Below are 17,191 nucleotides of genomic sequence, written 5' to 3' on the forward strand. Positions count from 1 at the left end.
ATATTACAGGAATCATGTTTTATAAGCCCCTTCATACACTTATCAAGTTCCACTGTGAGTGCATTTAGGAGTTTTGCTGCTGTTTCTCCAACTGGAAAATTGTTCCCAAATCTCATTTCCCCATGTGAGAACCCGTTTTTGGTTTCTAACATGGGTTAAGTTCTGGCCAAGCTATGCCATTGGGTTCCATTGCCAACACTGTCATTTAATTGAAATGGCTCTCCTATCTCCCTGATGTTTGCCTCTGTGATATATTTATACACAGCAGCTGGATCCCTTAACAGCCTTTATTTTGCCAAGTAAAACAAGCCAAGCTCTTCATTCTGTCTTCTCATATGATAGGCTCTCCATTACCCTGATCATCCCAGAAGTCCATCTTTGTACCTGAACAAGTCTGAGGTAATGTGCTACAAATGACAAAGTACAACAGTCTTACATAATAGCACAATAAAAGAAACCATAGCAAACAGAGTAATAATTTCAGGCTTGCAAGGATATGCTGTGCCAAATATTTAGAAGGTTGAGTAAAGGTTTTGAATCTTCTGAGGGGATCTTCTTAGAAATAATGTGGGTTTCCCCCGCCGCCCCAAGTTGTTGATTAAAATTGCAGTATGAAAGGTTTTAGGGTTTCAATCATAAATCTGGGAAATCAATGAAATTTTTTATTTGGTTGAGACCTTAAGCCATCACTGTATGCAGTTCATTAGATTTGTGACAGTAATCATTGAATAAATGGGTCTGGCATTTTGAAAGTTTGTTTGAAAAGTTTGGCAATTATTGACTGGGAAAATTCCTATGAACACTCTATAACATGTGATGAACCTTTCCTGGAGAAGGCACACTTGCATTCACAGGTTGCCCTTAAGAAATTTCAGTTACAGAGTTGGGAGGGTTGGTTCCCTGGAATTACCTCTGCAGAGTGCTCCTGTTGGTGTGAGCCAATGGAAAGCAGAAGAGAATGTGGGTACAACTGATCCCACCACCTCCCAGGACCACAGAGAGAAGGATGTTTGGTCAAATCCAATATCCCTGATCTCTTGTGCCATAACTTCTTGGATAACTCCAGGAGACTCCTGTCTGCCAGCTGTTAAGACTGTGACAGCAATCTCTTTTTTTGCTGTTTTACTTCTAATCTTTTTTGGGTTGATAGTTTAATCAAGTTTCAAGGGGAGCTTCAGAGAGAAAATTTTTCCCAGTCATGCTGAGCCTGATGTCCCAGCGCTTGAGATCAGGATCACAGCCTTGAGAGCAGGATGTCTCTTTAAATGCAAAGGAGAGATACTGGGGGAGCATTTGTTTTTCTACCATCCTTCTTCTCTCAGGAATAAAGAGGCCGATTTCCTTTTAAGCATTTTTCTGCCCTGTGGCAGAAGGCAAAAAGAGCTTTTGTAATATACTGTAGGAAAACGAAAGCACAGATTTAAGCTACTAGATGCACATATGAAGATCAGTGAAAATGAAAAGGTTTAAAATACTTGAACAAGAGCAAAGGGGAATCCCAACTGTGAATTCAAGGAGTTAAGTATACAATTAAGGACATGGCATGGGCACTGCAGGAGTGGCTGCTTTCTGAGGACTGGGGATGGCAATCCCCCTGGGGAACAGAGACATGAGGGAGACAGATGGGGACAGCCCCAGGCCTTGGCATCAGGCACATTCCTGGAGATAGGAGGAGCCCAGGATGGGCTGTGAGCCTCCATGGATGGGCAGAGCAGGGCTTTGTGGAGCTGGAGACCAGCCCTGCTGTGGCAATCCAGGGGCTAGGGCTGGTGGCCCCAGGGGGGCTGATGTGGGGTCCTGGGTTCTTGGGGCACTGATAATGAATTAAATGGAACTGTAATTCTAACAAACACTTCTGATGATAACAGTGTTAGTCAAAGAGTTGATTTGATAGTGGAAGGTGTCACACACCTCCTGCTCCCATGGTGGCCTGTTGGTCATGGGAAGGAGGTGCCCCTTCATGCATCCCAAAGCCTTGTCCAGTGGTGTTGGTGGGGTGAAGGGTGCTTGACAAAATAAGCTTCATTCTGTGTCCCATTCTGACTACCTGTGCACAGCCAGACCTTCACAGTAGCCCACCAGACCGTCTGTCCAGGACTTGCCCTTTGTTGTACTATCCCCCATGTGGCTGCTGGGGCTTGGAGTGAAAAGCAGCTTTGGGAGCTCCTGGCTTTGCCTAGCTTTTCCTTTGAAAGTCCTGGGAATGGTGGCTTGTAGATCAATGGGAATATGGGGACTTTCACTGACCCCTTTGATTAGGGCTTCTTGGCAAACCTGCCAAAGAAAACTTCAGCTTTCTGCTACGTTTGGTTTCCTGATCCCTGCTTCATTGGGGGAGAGGGAGCATGTGTATGCAAATGAGCAGAGATGAGAGGCTTTCTCCAAAACAAATCTACAGAGAGTCAATAGCTTCTTATAACTCTGCTGCGAGTAACAGACAAAAATTATTCTGTTTAGTGCACATGATAAAACTCTCAACAACTGGGATGGAAAAGGCAGGCCCAAGAAGCATCCTGCTGTGCAAAGGGCTGTGATGTTATCGCAGCCCTACTGGGTTTAAGTTGCTTGTGAGGGAAAGTCTACAACAAAAGCTTTGTTTTTTACCAGCCTAACAGGGGTTTAGGAGCATTTGGATGCACCTGTGTGATGTCTGTGAGTGAAATACCTGTATTCAATTCAGCAGCAAAATCCCATGGGCTATTTAATAAACACAGTGTTGTATAATGGGGAATATTTTAACTACTACAGTGATATTCACCTTGACTCTTCTTTTTTACTCACTATATTTACTGTGTCATGACTTAATTAAAATGAAGAAGACATGTATAGGCATAAATATTATCTTGAGATATTTTAATGCTTAATGAAGGAAAAGCTTTACCAAAGAGTATACTGTGTCTACCTTATGCTGCTGCTTGGTCAAGTATCAGAGGATGGAAATTACTTAAGTCCTATCTGTGTTCCAGGATGTCTCTTCTTGGGAAGATATAGGTGTAGTTACAGTGCTTATAAAATGACTTTAAAACAATAAATAGTTGAAAGAAAATACCCCTAAGGGCCTGTTTTTAAACAATGTCTTCTGTGAACAAGGTTTCTGCAAATCATGAATAATGCCACTTTTGTTTGCAGAACAAACATCAGATGTTACAGAACATGTTTGTTACAGAACATCAGACTTCAATCTCATTTAAGCTGATGACAATCCAGAGTAACATCTTTAAACACAGAAGAGTAAATGCAAATGAGGTCAAAATTTGACCCACTAAGCCTTGGTCCACCCTTTTTGTATCTTAAGAGTTAGTATGTGCTTCCTGACAGCAAACTCTTCTTTGTTTCTTACATTATATGAATTGCACTGAAAATTCATCTCTTCATTGCAAAAACGTGACTAATTTTCTTTTTTTAGGTCTAGATAGTTGAATATTAACTTTTAAAGACAGTAGTCTTGAGCCTTCCTCCATTCAAAATAATGAAAAAAACTCTCACTGAATTTTTTTGAAGGACAAACCTTTCATAGGCCAAAGAATTAATTGCTGTAAATCCCATATGCCTCATACAAGTTATCTCTATTCTGTTTCTTGTAAATTGTCATGAGAGATGTGATTCCGGGCTTGTGGGTATAACAGTGATAACCTGAATTCTTGCACACATAGAAAATGTTTTCTGCTATTCATAAATAAATAAATAAATAGATGGGTAATTGCTCAATCTTTTCCAAGAAGTAGCTGCTCAAGGTTGAAGTTCTTTAACCAATTTCCTAGAAAATGAAAATACGTATCAGTAAAATAACCTTCCTGTAAAGCTAAGTTTTCCTTAATATGTATGCACCAAGTAGAGTTGGTTAAGGTTTCCTTACTGTGTCTCTCCTTATATTGTCCATAATCCAATAGATCTTGTTCTTTCACTCAGGGCAAGGAAAAAAGATACAAATAACAAGTTGATACTTACTATTTTGCAAGAATTCACAAACAGTTTGTTATGAAATAATAGGCAAATGGGTCATACACTGCTCTGACTGCAACTGACTTAGATACTGCAGTAGTCCTGCTTTGTTCCTTGAATGGTCATGTCCCTTTTATGACTGGACTGTTAATAGAATGATATAAATTATTTAACAGCCATTTTGTAGAGTTGAACAAAATTTTTACTGTTTTATTTAAAAAGATCACAGCTTCTCAGAACACCATGTTTTCCTTGCCCAGGAAAGTCCTCTATGGTCTCACAGCCCTCAGCGTCTCTGTGACCCCTGCAGTCCTGCCACTGGGCCTGCCTGGATCCAGCATTGCTCAGACCCACTGGCTCTGCTGTTTCCATGCCAGCTGTGTCTGGAGCGTATTTGACCTGCAAAACTTTGTTTATGCCATAAGCACTCTGCTCAGTCAAGAGGGTCAGGTCAGAATTCAGGGAATCCACAATTCTGTTTATGCAACCTAATCAAATGCACAAATGAGCTTTTATCAACATGAGACCCTGCCTTTGTCCAGTGCGATGGCTCTGATCCCCGCAGGCCTGGCAACACCCCCAACTCTCCTGGAACAAAGCTCCTACTTCCCTGCATGTCTTCTACACCTCCACAGGATTTGGAGTTGTCACCATGTCCCAGCCTTCCTTTGTTTGCTTTGTAGGCTGTGAGAGAAACCATTCTGCATGCCTTGCTGTGCTGCAGGTTGACCCGCTCAGCCAGCCACAGGAGTCCTGTGCTCTCACTGAGCAGGCAGGACTCTGCCTGCAATGTCACTAATGCTCTGTTGTCGTGTCACCATGTTGTGCCATTGCACTGCACATATTCTGCAGAACTGCTCTACTCAGTGAGGAACTCAGCACATTACCTACCGGCTTTTTTCTTCCCTCATTACAGCTGCGTTTTTTGGGTTGAAGGGGTTTCTTGATGTTGGTTGCCAAATTACAGCAGAAAGCAGTGACTTGTGGTACCAGCTCTTTGGAGGCAAAGGGAGTGTGAGGTTTCACCACCTGGTTGCTGTACTGTATCATACCTGCAAATGCCTCGCCTCGTCTATTCTGGATTCTTCAGGTCACTCTGCACTGTCATGCCTTTGGAAACACATGGATAAAGTCAACGGGAATCTCTAAGTGTTTTCAAGCCACTTTAAGTCTGGCAGCCTGTGTTTTCTAGCTGGCCTGCTGGCTGACTGGCAGACAAGCAGAACATGCTGCTTCTCTCTTTGTCCTGGCAAACGGCCCCTGAGCCTTATCTCTTCTCTAGGGAGCAGCAGGGACCCCAGTCAGCCTCAGGTGGGAGCAGCAGAGCGATGGCACAGGGACACCTCCACCCTCGACTCCCTCCTCCCTACTCCGGACCTAGATTCTAGTGAAGCCCCTGCCCTGGGAGCATCCCTCGACACAGGTACCACTGCACACCACAGGCTATTCTGCTACACACAGCTCCCAGGTGGAGCCACATTCCTAAATAAATAACATGCAGGAGATGCTGTTGTGATAGCGTGGCTGGAAAGCAATACCTGAGCTTTCTGCAGATGTCAGCTCCAGGACGTAACCAAATTGATTAATTTCAAAACAAGAAAATATGAACATGAAAACCAAGAGTTTTTCAAAAGCTCATCTGAATTGCAGAGCTGTTAAAGCCCTCGGGGACTGTTGACAATTCCCAAGGACATCCTCAAGCACATTGTTTTCTCTGAATTTTTTTAGCATAATGAGTTAAAAATAAGCATCCAGAGTTAATGACTTAGTATAACAAGGAGCTCTGCAGCAGGCACCATGGAATCCTATGACCATATTAAGTCTTACAATATTCATCTTGGATTTTTCCTGTCTTTTAAAAGCCCCACTGCTAGTATCACAGTGGTTATACAGCATTCTTTATTTCCAGTTTTAAAGTTCCTCAAGGTGCTAGAATATACTTTGAAACTGTGAACCCAGCTCAGAACGGCAAACATTAAATGATTTTATAAAAATTTCACAAGTTTAAGCCCAATATCATATCATATTTTTAAATGTCTGAGTCATTTGGAAAGCTCAGGACTGTCTGTATTAATTATGGCCCCAGAAGATCTATCCCAACAGTCAGAAAGCAACTCCATTTGTAGGCAAGGATTGCAAACACAATCTTCCTGGAACTGAAAGTTGTACATTGTGCAATTTTTATGGCTTGTATAGCTTTTCTATTTTTAGTTGTTTCAAACCTGCAATACATCATATAATCCTCCTTAGATTGTCATCCATAATGCTAATTGACATTAACTTGGCAAAAGTGATTTGCTTTCTTAAATTTATATAGTTACTGTTTTCTCTAACGTTATACAAACAAAACTTTATTTTTCTCTGATATGAAGTTGATGTGAGTACAAACTGGTAATGATGTGTTTCTAGTTATGGACTTCAAAACAATTAACAAAAAAAAATTACACCCCCTCACAGTATTTTCTTTCTTTCTTTTAAAAATATGCATGTGTTATGAAGTCAAATAACTATTCCATTATTTCAGCAAGCTACTTATTTAATATTTGCCTTTATAGACATTTGGAAAAGTTTCTCTGAGGTTTGAGAAAGACTAATAAAATGGCACTTCTCAGCTTTTTTGAGTATACAATTAGAAGAACAATTTTCAGGTTTTTTCCTTTCTAGAAATGCATCTTCAAGGTATTAAAGATCAGTCAGTGACAAGTATTTACACAGAACTCCCCAGTCTTGTTCTTGCTTACTTAAATAGTTATGTCATGTGTTTGGCTACCTGCAGAAATCCTTTGCGAGACCTTGTGTCACACCCTGGCTGAGCAGAGGACAGGGGACTTGCCACACACACTTTGTACCATAATCCTAGGTGTTGAGTTCTGCCAATATTTTTATTTTCTAGGCTTTCCTATCCCTTTGATTGCAATCCTTTGTCTTTGACATGCATGCTTACTTCAACAAGTCCAAGGTTTTTCGAGTCCTTGGTGTTTGCTGCTTCCACAGGGTGTGGCCAGGTGAATGCTAGGGCCTGGAAATCTGGTGCTGCAGCCAAGTCATCCTACAACACTGGGATGTGCTGCTGAGCAGTTTTCTCTCCATGCAGGCTTTTGGATTTTCTTGATGGCAAAAAGTAATAACAGTGTCAGTAAGTACAGTCAGAATAAAGATATTTTTTGCAAGCATGACAGCTACCTTAGGTTGAGCTCGTGGCCCACTGCCAGCTGTAGAGAATTTCTCTAAATTCTCTGGCCATTTCATGGCAGGGTGGTTTTGCAGGCTTAGAATTCACTGACCAACTGCTGACTGATTTTTTAATATTTTGTTTTTAAAATTATGTTGGGGTGGGTTTTTTTGCAGTCAGTGGTGTTGCACAAGATGAATTGAAAAGATTTAGTAAGATACCATGTTTTTGAATTTACTTTGATTAAATGAGTTGCACAATTTAATACAGAGGCATAGGGCGTATGTATTCCTCAAATTCCATTTCATTTAGCAGAGTCTTTCAGGTGTAAAGGTATAAAATATTCTTAATTAGTAGAAGTAAGGAAATATTTATTCAACATGAGGACTTTGTTCTGACTTTTCTGAATGCCTTGGGAAACATTTTCAGTATATATACAGTGGAGGCTCAGCTGTTTAGTTTGAGCTTGCTTTTTTGGGACAGCTGTGCTTACCAGTTGGCTATTGGATGCTCTGGAGAGCTGCCCTTTAACTTTCATCTGGGCAGGTCTGAAAAAACTCTCTTACCTCTGAAATTCATGCAGTCTGCATGTGGACAAATGCAGATAAGGAAAAGCTCTTATCTGTGGTCTCTGTAGTGAATAGTACCACAGCAAGCAGTGGTTGTGGAAGCTCACTTAGGCACTTTCACTAGGCATGTAAACCTGAGTGAGGTTTATTCTCACTGGGAGTAAAACAGCAAATGAAATGTGAAATGTAAAACAGTAAATGAAATCTTGTTTCTTAAGATAAGTATAGCACCTTTAATATGACAAGGGGTGGATTTGCTTCCTCAAAGGAGGAAAACTGGCTAATCTTCCTTTTCCCAATCACAGCTTGGTCCAGCTTGGTCCCAGCAGAGCCAAGAAATGACAGAGCTGCCAGCAGAAACAGCACTGGGTCCTTGCCAAGGCCCTGGGTCTGCCACACAGGAGAAGCAGCTCAAAGTAATTTCTCAGTCACCTAAACTTCCTTGAAGGCAGATGAAAAATATTTGAGGAAACAAATAAGGAATGCTGAGACACTACATAACTGGAGGGTCAGACAGCTTTTCACTAAATAAAGAAAACCAGTAATGTACTCATATGCTGATCTACCAATAATATGCCATCTGTATATGCACCTCTCCCCCCCCCCCCCTTTTTTTTTTAAATGGGGACCAAAATTTTGGCATTATTGTGAAAGGTCAAATCACTCTTTTAAAATTGTACTCCAAGACTCAGTGATGTCTTAATATTTAGAGACATCCCACCAATTCGCTTCAGCAACTGAGATCCCCACTACTTTTCTATCATAATATATGAAATAGGAACCTGAAAATGCTATGATTATTTTTTTTCAGATTTTTCATTAATAAAAGTTAGTTTTTAGTTTCACTTTACCTAACTAAAAGAAAGCTAATGTAGATCCATTTTTATTGCCCTTTCTTAAACTAGTTGCTTTGTACAATTACAGCCAAATTCTCCCCACTCTTTCTCCCAAGAAAAGAGTTTAGCCTGAGAGGTTGTAACTGGAGTATCAAATGAGCTCATTTCCAAGTTAGGGAGCTCAGTAAGTGTCACCTATTGACCCTTTTCAGTGCTTATAAGAAATACTGTGTTCTCTGCCCCTCTCAGACAGAAGTGTGCCTGCGGCAGAGGTCTGATGCCTTGTAGAAAATCCATCCCAACAGCACAAGCCACTTCAGTTTGTGACTTCATTAATACAGAGTTGGCAGGGCTGGTTATAGCAGGGACTGTGAGGGGCGGACACAATCCCACAACCTCTGTCATGTCCTAACCCTTGCCACCAAGTGAGGCACTGTGTCAGATGCTGATAACGAGGTGCCAAATACCTGCTATGGCCTCCCCACCCATCAGCAAAATCGGCTTTGTGATGATGCATTTCTGGATCCAGCCCCAGTTTATCAGTCAGTTCACTGCTGTGCCCAAATTAAGGGCGAAACCTTTTTGGAGAGATTAGGGCTGACCCAGAGGGGCGAAACTGAGACTTCCAGCCATGTCCTCTCACAAGGAAACTGGAACAACATCACCCTCTCCTCAGAACCTTTTACCATGGGGAGATAATCAGGGCATGCTTTCCCTGATAAATAGGAGTCACGGTGGGCTTCAGCAGTGGTCACTGGAACTGCATGACTGAGGAGGAGGACAGACCTGAAGTCCTAACATAGCCCGAGAGCTCAGACTCCATTTCAAAGACACCACAGATTATGGATGAAACCTGAACTTCTACCTAAGTCACACAAGTGAAATACTTAAAGCTGAGCAGTATGAATTTATACCAGTGCAGAAAACTTTAACATCAATTAGGCTTGTAAAACACCCAGTCCATTTGTAGGATCTCTTTTTAATATCTTTCCATGGCTCTGAACTGAATTACTTTCTAAGAAAAGCAGCTGTGAAAGTTTTTCTCTATCCTAGTGGAAAACAAAGAAAATTAAAGCCTTTTAATGAAGTTAAGAAAGGTAGAGTGTTTGGCTAGTTGCAACAAGACAAACACAATTATCTTATATTTTATCCCGGCTGAAAATAGATTTTAAGATGTCACAGACATTAAAGAATCCGGCAACAGGTAATTTAATAATGCTAATTCAAGACCAAGCCCATGCAGAAATATTTATTTGCTTCTTCCTTCTCCTTTCCTTCCTTACTGAAAGTAACTATGCTGCATTTTCAGCTTAGCCTGAATTTTTGTTCAAAATTAAAAAGCCAGGTGAAGAGCTAAGCAGATTAACAATAAAAGGCTGTTAAAAAGCCCCATCAAAACCAGCTCAACCTGTACATGCAGGATAACTCTTTAACTTCATTCTTTTCAAGTGAAGAAATTGTCTAGGGATTTTGAAACCATGACATTAGGGGAGGCATGCAAATATGGTTTCTAAAAATGAAAGCTATTAAAGAGGCTAAGGCCATTCTCAATGCCCAGGTGAGGTATCTGCAGGTTTTTGTGCTGCTCCCTGTCAGCATGAGACATTGGCATTATTTAAATCATTTAGGCTGACATTTATTTCTTTACTTTCTTTGCCACAAGTTCTGAAGTCAGTGGAAAGCCTGCAGGATTACTGGGAAATAATGACAGTCACTGGGCTGGCACTGCCAGGAATGAAGTAAGACTCTCCTTTTACCTCTTTGCAAACAGTAATGACAAGTGAAGGCCAGGGCTTTGAATAATGCAAGGGCCACTCCGGAGCCTCACAGTGCTAGTCCCCTTATCAGTGACATCAAGCAGAAAAGCTCAAAGTTTGTGCCACCAAGCCCAGCAAAAACCAGGATTAGCCTGGTGTGAAGTGGGGATGTTGTATAACCTCTCTCTGTCCTCCAGCTTCCCTGTCTCTTCCCGACTCCTGCTGAACCTCTCTATCACCAAAATATCCCTCAGTGGCAACTTAAAAACGTGCTTCGAGAATAAGTACTAGAGTTCGGCGTGCCTTGACCTAACTTGAAAAATACGGATTTTTTCTCTTTTCCCACCACCCACTGCTTATTTTCTCTCTCCAGACTGTGTATTTATGGTGAGTTGCACTTTCCCTTAGCACGGCTGATTAGTTTTCCATTTCCTTTGTTTGTAAAGGCTGTGGAAAGGAAAGGTTGTAAATTAAACAGTGACGGGGCAAGAGCACAGATACTGGAAGGTGAACGTCTGTACTCATGCTAAACTCTTGGAGTGGTCCTTGGCACTCTTCTGGCCAGGCCACTTAACACCCTCCTGACCCATTTGAGAGCATGTTTCAGGAGTCAGCATGGGCTAGTAGCAATTCCCAGCGGGTAGTGTGGATGCAGCCAACATGTTATGGATGCTAAGAGGGCTTAAGAGCCTGAAGTATTTTCCAGGACAGCTGGCCTCACAGTCAGAGAGGAGTCCTGGGCATGGTTAATCTCCAGTATACATGTAGCCAGAGATTTTTTTTTTTTTTTTCCCCAACGGGAAAATTATTATTGAAAAACCACCAAAATTGATAGCGAAACCCAAGGGCAGGGTTACTATCAGAGACTATTTTTAACTCCTTGTTTTGAAACCAGTTAAACTTCACAGAGGAGGAACCTTTTGGGAGGTGGAGGGCAGCCCAGTCTAATGGAGGGGGTTAAATTCATGTCTCACCAAATGATAAGGCGTTCATGTGCAAGCTGGTACTCCGTGTCTATCAACAACTGAAACTTCCTACAAAGGAGTCACTGACAGAGATTTGGAACTTGCTCCCTGCTTTGGTTGACAGTTGAAATTTGAGATGCTGCAGATGGCTTTTTTTTACACTGTTGTCTCTTGGAGACTATATTTGTAAAAAATACAGGCCCTCTGTCTAATTTTTTCCCCTTTGCTGTAAAATCTGTAAGGGCATCTACATTGCGATTATTTTTTGTATTTTTTTTAAATGAAAGAGAAATTAGTCACATGTAAAATGTAGCTATAGTTTACTGGTTTCAGCAAAATCAGAGCTGTGCAAATTATGGCTACTAAAAAGAAGACAGATTCATGATTCACGTTGGATCAAAAAGAGACAGCAAAATGTTCACCTCTACCCAAAGCCTAGAGTTTGCTTTTGGGACATTAATCTTTTTTGTCTCATCTCATACTTGATAAAAATACAAGTTAATTTTGAAATTAAAAGTAATTTTCAAGTGAAAAGTTGAAACATATTTTGTAGAAAGCTAAGGGCTTCCTCACCTCCTAATTGTATTTGCTATTTGCCCCGTGGTTCATTCCTAGGTTAAAGCAGGTTTGCAAGGCCCACAGAATGACTTTAGTTTCCATGCTATACCCCCTCAGTGATATATAATTTTTAGGTATTTTGGTTGGTCATAGTAAGGATACAAACAAGGCAAGACCTGTGATGATTTTCAACCTGCTCCTGTGTACTGCTGCTTTCAGCAGTTTTCTACCATCTTGGCAGGAGACAGTGCATTGTTACAGGAGCAGTGGTCTTTAGAAACTACTTACCAGAGATACTACAGTGTTGTTCCTATGTCCATGGTGTATTTCACCTTGTGAGCTATCAGCTTGGTTTTATGCTGCCAACAAAAGGAAATCACCAGTGCTTACCTAACACCAGAGATTTCCCAACTGCAGGAGTGAAAAATCTTTGGTAGGCCAGCTAATCTGCATCACCTCTCTCACCATTTTCCAGGCACGTTCAGGCTGTCAGGTGATAAAACAAATGCTTAGGAGGTTTGGACTGGAACTAATGGTGACATTGCTAGTGTTGTCTTTGTGTGAAGTTTACGGTTTGATTTGAAATGGGTTAACTCAGAAGAGCAGAAAGCTGTAACACAATATGTGAGGAATCATGATAGGGCACAGTGCTCAATCCAGCACTCCGAGAGTGGCTGTGTCTCAAGACAGGCTTCATCAGCTGGGTTCAAGGCCCCAGCAAGCAGCAGCATTACTTTCCTCCACAGATTCATTTTCCTTCAAATCAGAGATATTCCTGGGCACGGGACACCCCAGTGGGCTGGGAAGAGGGATGATTCGTCCACATCTCCCAGCTCATCTGAAAAGGGCTAGAAAAGCTGCACTGCAGGCAGTTGGCACTGCTGCCACCCTCCTTGCTCCTACTAGTCCCTTTCAGCCACGTGGCCACTCCAGAGAATAAATGTCTCAGCCCTCATCAGACCTTGTGGCATGTTTATTTAGTGGTGTCAGCTACTTGAACTGTCTCCTCTATGACTCCTGTTTGTACTTTCTGGCAGCTGGGAAGCACAGTAATCAAAACATGGGTAGGGTGATATATAAAAGTTTATTTTTTTGACTCAGTGATGATCTAATAGCTTATCATTCTTCATGCCTCATGCATCCAAGATGTTTTTCCAGACGAAGCCTGGGAAACATGAATCTTTGTGAAACAAGTCTATGTTACTCCTTAGTTGGTTAGCATGCATTACTCACATAAAAGTATTCCAGATGAAACCACAAGTTTTCCTGAAAATGACAAAATTAATGGAATTATACTAGCCTAAACTCTGTTCTTTGCAAATCTGAGCCATAATTTAGCTAGAGAAGAGTACCTTGGAATTAAGAAAATGGAGTTAAAGTGGTATAAATCTGCCTTAGTGATAACTGTGTTTCCTCTTTTAATTTTGTGAAATCCTTTTCTGCTTCATGCAGATTATACTTACTTAGAAAAACTCCTGGATATGAAATTTTCTGAAATCTATTTTCTTCCTGAGAGTACAGTTATGCTTATTCCTCTCTCTTTTTTTTTTTTTTTTTTTTTCCAAACAAAGGAACTATTGTTGATATAGTCCTTGGTGAACATGGTCCATGTGTTACTGTGTGCCACTGTTACAAGAATCAAATTTAAAAGCAAAAGAAAAAGTCTTTGATAAAGCAAAAAGGTTTTGCTGATTCTCCTGCTGTACCTCAGCAAGTATGTCTGCTATAACTTTGCTACTTTTCTACACTACTTGCAAACAGCAAACCCCACTATGGCAGCAGTGTCAACAGGATGAAGCAAATATTTATTTTTCAGTGCATGAGGCTCAGCACTGGGGTGCCGTTCCTCCTAACACCTGTATGACAAACACTTTTCCAGGGCAGCAAGCAGACCAGGTGGAAGGATGAAGGCAGTAGTGGTTTACATAGCTAGACTGTCCACAGGTCCTCTCCTAGTCTGTACAGGAATTACAGCCCTGTGGTTTGGTTATTCAAGCTGTTCACTGAGTAGCGAATTGTCCTGATTCAAAGAGTATCCATAGCTCCGTGCCAAGAGTCCAACAAGAAGGGCAAGCAGCAAACGTGCTCTCACAAAAGCACATTGGCAAAGTATAACACTGTCAAAAGGAACAAAGACCTTTTCTTGTTTGCTCAAATCATGATGCATATGAGGACAAGAGACTGGGGTTAGCACAATGGATTAGTACTTTAGGCTTGAAAATTTAGAAATTCAGGAAACTCCAGGATTACTAAGGTCAGATATTTTTTTTGTCCTTCACTGTATTAGTCATTAGGTTTATTGCTCTCCTCTAGCCATCATGCCTGAAACAAATATGGGAGTCATCTGCAAAAGCAAAACCAAGAATGAGGTCTGCATTCCCTTGGCCTAGTTCATTCACAATCCAGAGTCTGACACAATCCAGAGTCAGTTACAGTCTGTCACATCCAGAATCTGCTTCATGCTGCATTAGAGTCCAACTGCACAGCATTGCTCTTTCAGTGCAGGCACAGCTCCTACCTGGTCCTATCACGACCTCTTGGGAATGTGGTTCCTTTTAATTTCTTCAAGTCAGACAAAATAATAATAATGAACACATGCAGCGTCCAGGCAAATGACTTGGAATAATCAATACGAAAGCAAATAATTTTAATCGGTCTCTGAGGTGGTATGAACAGTTGTATCTCTACGTGTTTGTCCCATGAAAGTCCCACCACTGAAGCCATGTAGACTTAGTTGTGGCTATCCAGATCCCTTGGAGCTAAAGCCATCCATTCCCATCTGGGGTGGTCCTTGCTGAGGACTTCTAAGCCAACAAGGTCAATCTCACGCCCCCATCCTCCTCTCCTGACATTTGAGAATATGTCTTCTTCCTTCCTCCTTCCTCCTTCCTCCTTCCTCCTTCCTCCTTCCTCCTTCCTCCTTCCTCCTTCCTTCCCCCTTCCCCCTTCCCCCTTCCCCCTTCCCCCTTCCCCCTTCCCCCTTCCCTTCCCTTCCCTTCCCTTCCCTTCCCTTCCCTTCCCTTCCCTTCCCTTCCCTTCCCTTCCCTTCCCTTCCCTTCCCTTCCCTTCCCTTCCCTTCCCTTCCCTTCCCTTCCCTTCCCTTCCCTTCCCTTCCCTTCCCTTCCCTTCCCTTCCCTTCCCTTCCCTTCCCTTCCCTTCCCTTCCCTTCCCTTCCCTTCCCTTCCCTTCCCTTCCCTTCCCTTCCCTTCCCTTCCCTTCCCTTCCCTTCCCTTCCCTCCCCTCCCCTCCCCTCCCCTCCCCTCCCCTCCCCTCCCCTCCCCTCCCCTCCCCTCCCCTCCCCTCCCCTCCCCTCCCCTCCCCTCCCCTCCCCTCTTGTCTTTTCTCTTATTTTGTCTTGTCTTTGATTTTTTTTTAATTGGTACCTACTACTTTCAGATACAGACTGACACTATTTAAAATTTTTTCTAGCTCTCCTCATCATTTGTGGAGTGTTTCAGATCTGATGGAAGATTTATATTATTTGGTCTCCAGTTTGAGTATATTTAAATTATTTTTCACTTCTAGTCCTGTATATTGATTTGTAATCACCGGGCAGAAATTTGTCTTGCTCAGTGTTTCAGAGTTCTCCTCAATCAAACCTGCGTACCAGGCACTTATGCACATCACTTTGCTCTGCTCCAAATTCCTGCACAGCAGAGCCCCTGAAAGATACAGTTCCAAAAGCCACAGCAGAGAAACAAATTCCAGTTTTGGTTCACTAACCCAATTGCACTGTCCCTACAATAATACTTTGTTAGCCTGTCAGAAACCCAGCACTTTCATGTCATACTCTAATCAGTTAGATCTGCGACTGAGATCCAGACTACAAATTTATTGCCAATGGCAACAACCATATCATGGCTTTAAATCAACTTTTGTGTGTGTGTGCATGTATTATTACATTATTATTATTATTTTAAGGGAAATTACTATGGAGCCAAAATCATCATGTCCAATTAGCAAGAGGGGCTACACATTAAGTTCAAAGAACCCCTTTGCATTATCTGAGTCTAACAGAACTAGTAACAGAACCTAATATAACCTGCCATTTCAAGAGCTTTAGGGAGAACATATTGCCATCCGCAGGGGAAAGACTTGGAATAGCATGCAGCCTGTCCTCTCCTGACATCCTACTCAGCAAATTCCTCACAGATTTCCTCCTGATGTCAGTAAAACTAACATAAAGGTTATTTCATAAAATCTTGTGTGGATTCTAACTTGTGAAACCTGAAGGATCCATGCCCAGAACAACAATAAAGGCTCAAGTAAATAATCATAGCATTTGTCCTTTGTGCATAAAGATTAACAAATGACTGAACCAGAGGAGGGGCTGAAGAGTTCCCATGCTGAGTACCAATGCTGTGAGCACATATTGAAATGAGTAGCCAATAAATGTCAAAATCAAGGTGACTGATCACATAAAGTCTTCTTGTTTGACTGGAAACTGTTAGGAAAGGTTTCCAGTTTAATATGTGATATGATAAGGATGGGGGGGGGGGGGGAAAGTAGAGTTAAATGCTAAAGTTGTTATAAATCATATGAGCTATTTCTTCAGGGAACACAATCCCTTCAGCAGATCAAGAATGCTGTAAGATATGGAGATGTGATCAGGACTGACAGCAGGAGGTCATTTGTTACCAGCGTTAGACTGGCAGTGTCGCCAGAATCAGTTTTGGAACTCTGGTGAAACAACAGATAAGCAAGGTTTTGGGATTTGGATATTTGCATACTGAAATAATGTCATGCAAATACTCAGAAAGTTTTCTTTATCGTGATGACATCAGAAATGCAGATGGATATGCAAAATGATAATACTGAGCACTCCTTTCCAGCACACAGTGTTTCAGCCAACATCACTGGTATGCTCTGGCTACTTCACGCTGTTCTAATTAAAACTCAGTCATCCTTACAGCTGCTTTATATTCCTAGAGCACTGCACAACAGCTGGATCATACCGTTGATTTTGGCCCTTAAAGTCCTTGGAAATTACTGTGTGAATATCAAAACCTTGGCCTTTTCTGTCACCATTAAATTTCTGTCACCTGCATCTCCAGCTTCAGCATGTGACACCTTTGCATTTGGGGAACATGTTGAAAAAGTATCAACATCATAAGGGAAGAGAGAATAAGTGTTAGCATTACTCTGATTTTGGCAGGCTTTCACACAAAGAAAGGCTGTTAGGGGCACTGTCCCTGAGTGTGGCAGACTGTCTGCCACACTTACTGTCAGGTGAGGCTTGCTGCAAAATAAATCTATAAGTTTAAAAGAAATTTGGAAAGAGGCCAAGTTCGATCTCCTTTAACAGCAATCATATGCTAATCAGCCAGATGATATGAAACACCAGGTCATTTGGTTAAGCCTCTCTGTTACTGTTTTAATGAATTTTGAAGAA

General features: G+C 41.7%; 1 protein-coding gene across 2 annotated transcripts in view; it reads left to right on the forward strand.

Moving 5' to 3' along the window:
- The window catches only part of FILIP1 (filamin A interacting protein 1), a 101,435-nt gene that overhangs the window by 22,770 nt on the left and 61,474 nt on the right, over positions 1-17,191 (forward strand). The window contains exon 2 of one of the 2 annotated variants that reach the window (XM_066179668.1): positions 5,225-5,365. The exons of the other annotated variant lie outside the window; for it this stretch is intronic. The gene's annotated coding sequence lies outside the window, so the exon portion shown is untranslated. The remainder of the gene's footprint in view (positions 1-5,224; positions 5,366-17,191) is intronic. 2 annotated transcript variants of the gene reach the window in all.

This window comes from Chamaea fasciata, unplaced genomic scaffold (genome assembly GCF_029207755.1).
Source record: "Chamaea fasciata isolate MVZ Bird 193981 ecotype frontalis unplaced genomic scaffold, bChaFas1.0.hap1 SCAF_3, whole genome shotgun sequence".
NCBI lineage: Eukaryota > Metazoa > Chordata > Aves > Passeriformes > Sylviidae > Chamaea > Chamaea fasciata.